This window comes from Pseudophryne corroboree, chromosome 3 (genome assembly GCF_028390025.1).
Source record: "Pseudophryne corroboree isolate aPseCor3 chromosome 3, aPseCor3.hap2, whole genome shotgun sequence".
NCBI classification, from domain to species: domain Eukaryota; kingdom Metazoa; phylum Chordata; class Amphibia; order Anura; family Myobatrachidae; genus Pseudophryne; species Pseudophryne corroboree.
This window is the reverse complement of record NC_086446.1, coordinates 27274825-27277653: the sequence shown is the minus strand read 5'-3', so window position 1 is coordinate 27277653 and position 2829 is coordinate 27274825. Positions and strand designations below refer to the sequence as shown.

Genomic DNA, 2829 nt, shown 5'->3' with positions numbered 1-2829 from the left:
GGCACACACACTAACTGGCCCCCTGCAACAGTGCAAGCACCTCCTCACTGGCAGAGCCCACATGGCAGGCACGGCGAGAGCCGGCAGCCAGAAGTCCGTTTACAGCAGCGCGGAGACCGGGATGGCGGGAGATGTACACCGCACACACACACGCTGGCCGGCGCTCAGAGCGGCTGTCAGGAGCGGCGGGGAAACTGACCTGCAGTGAAGCGGTGCGCTCAGTCCATGAGCACGGGCGCCGGAGCGGAGGGTTCAGGCAACAGCAAGTCTGTGATGAATCGGCGCCTCCGCGGTGCTCACCTTCTCCCGTCACAGGCATCAATCACTGACTTAACAGGAAGTGATTGGCTGCTGCAGCAGAGCGCGTCCCCGGGGACTCGCCCATTTCAGAAAAGTGAGTCACCTTCCCTCAAAATCGGGTAAAATATGCGCTATAGCGCGTTTTTGCGATCACTGTTATATATCTGTGCTTTTAACGTGATCATCCCACGTACCAAGGGCATAGCTACCATAGGTGCAGGGGATTCAGCTGCTATGGGGCCCAGAGCTGAGAGGGGCCACCTTCCCTGTCACAGTTACATGTATTATACACATTTTACTATTCGGTGGTACATACGTTTGCATTGGGCCCTACAATATATCTAGTTACACCCCTGGACCTCCTCATTGTAATGTTGTATAAAAGGAACTGGAAGGCATTATAATTTTACATCAGGCCTGACGAAGGGAAACCGATACGCGTCGCCATGGGAGGGAGAACCCCATATGAAGTGCATCTGACTACCCGTTCCTGAGGAGTGAGGACCACCTGTTTTGGAGTAACACCGGGACTCTGAATTATGCGTTGGTCTGATCTTTTACTCAGACAAAAATCATCTGGTAGGCGTGCATATACATTGGATGGTTTTCCTTTTTTATGTCTTTCAATTGTAAGTGTGTGTTGTATTAAATTCTTTTAAAACTATATCACACTATGCGAAACGTGTCTCTTTCCATATTAATATGGGAGTCTTTGAAGTGGATCCATTCCAACAGAAGGGATTTGTTTGCTTGCTTTAGAACAAAAAAACCCATGCTGTATATCCTCATTCTGGGAATATTAGTAAGGTAACCATGGCCCTCATTCCGAGTTGTTCGCTCGCAAGCTGCTTTTAGCAGCTTTGCACACGCTAAGCCGCCGTCTACTGGGAGTGAATCTTAGCATCTTAAAATTGCGAACGAAAGATTCGCAATATTGCGAAAAGACATCTCTGTGCAGTTTCTGAGTAGCTCGAGACTTACTCTGCCAGTGCGATCAGTTCAGTGCTTGTCGTTCCTGGTTTGACGTCACAAACACACCCAGCGTTCGCCCAGACACTCCCCCGTTTCTCCAGCCACTCCCGCGTTTTTCCCAGAAACGGTAGCGTTTTTACACACACGCCCATAAAACGACTAGTTTCCACCCAGAAACACCCACTTCCTGTCAATCACACTCCGATCACCAGAACGAAGAAAAAAACCTTGTAATGCCGTGAGTAAAATTCCTAACTGCATAGAAAATTTACTTGGCGCAGTCGCAGTGCGAACATTGCGCATGCGCTATTAGCGGAAAATCGCTGCGATGCGAAGAAAATTACCGAACGAACAACTCGGAATGACCACCCATATCTCCACAGGGGGAGAATTTATTGAATGGTTGTGGACATCTATCTTTCTACTGTAACTAAAGCGCATTTACCTCGACTAACCTTGAGGTAAATCTTAAAGGTAATTGGAGCAATAAGACGGGTACTGAGGAGGTGATTGGTCCCCACTTTCTTTCCACTGTCTGAGCTGCTGGAATTGTGTATATAAACAAACTACACTATATGGCGTTATTTTTTTCTGCTATTGAGGAACATTAAGAACAGAAGGGAGCACCGTCTCCAAGGACAACATTTGAACTTTGTATTTAAAGATTGGTGATATCTTTATCTTTGGAGGCTGCACCAGTTGTTTCTGTTCAGGAGCGCTGCAATAAGTATCAATTTCTCTTGTTTAACAGGACACCACAGGCTGCTCCCCCTGTATAATAGTTATAACAGGACACCACAGGCTGCTCCCCCTGTGTAATAAAAACAATATGCCACAGCCTGTTCCCACTTACAATAATAATAATAATAATAATAATAACAGGACACCACAGGCTGCTCCCCTTGTATATTAATACTTACAGGACACCACAGGCTGCTCCCCTTGTATATTAATAATTACAGGACACCTCCTATAATGTAAGACGCCATTACCTGATCTCGATGGACACTGGGAGGCTGCAGCAGTCGATGGAAACTCATATCCTGTGTGTGGAACGCACAGGCCGGAAGTAAGGTGGAACGCAGATTCCGAAAGTAGGGCGTGATTGGCACAGGCAGCTTCCATGTGACTGGCCCCTCTCCTTCTACATACCGTCACAGCACCGCCCCCTAACAAATATATTACCATACATGTCTTCAGTGAAGGAGGTCGGCGGCCATTTTCTTGTAGACTAGACCGGCAGTAGCAGCAACAATTGGTTCCCTGGCCGTGCAGGGACGTCAGGAGCACCGGCCATTTTCCCCTGGTCTCTGAAGTCCGCCTTTCTTCTATCACTGCCACGCCCACAAGGCAACAGGAGCAGAGAGCAGCCATTGCTGTGTCTGGCAGCATGTAATGATATTATTATTATTATTATTATTATTAGATACCTCCCAACATGACCGTCTCCAAGAGGGACAAAATGCTCTGCTTCTGGACTTTTCCCTTAATTTATGATTGCCATCACCTGTGTTAAACAGGTTAATGGATAAGAAAGGTGTTTCAGCACAGGTGATG

General features: G+C 47.4%; 1 protein-coding gene across 2 annotated transcripts in view; it reads right to left on the bottom strand.

Moving 5' to 3' along the window:
• Positions 1–2327, bottom strand: part of LOC135054579 (gastrula zinc finger protein XlCGF26.1-like) — a 71739-nt gene extending 69412 nt beyond the window's left edge. Inside the window, exon 1 of one of the 2 annotated variants that reach the window (XM_063957739.1) lies at positions 2265–2327. The gene's annotated coding sequence lies outside the window, so the exon portion shown is untranslated. Of the gene's footprint in view, positions 1–2192 lie in introns of both variants that reach the window. The other variant, XM_063957738.1, reaches the window with a different exon arrangement.
• Positions 2328–2829: the final 502 nt, after the last annotated feature.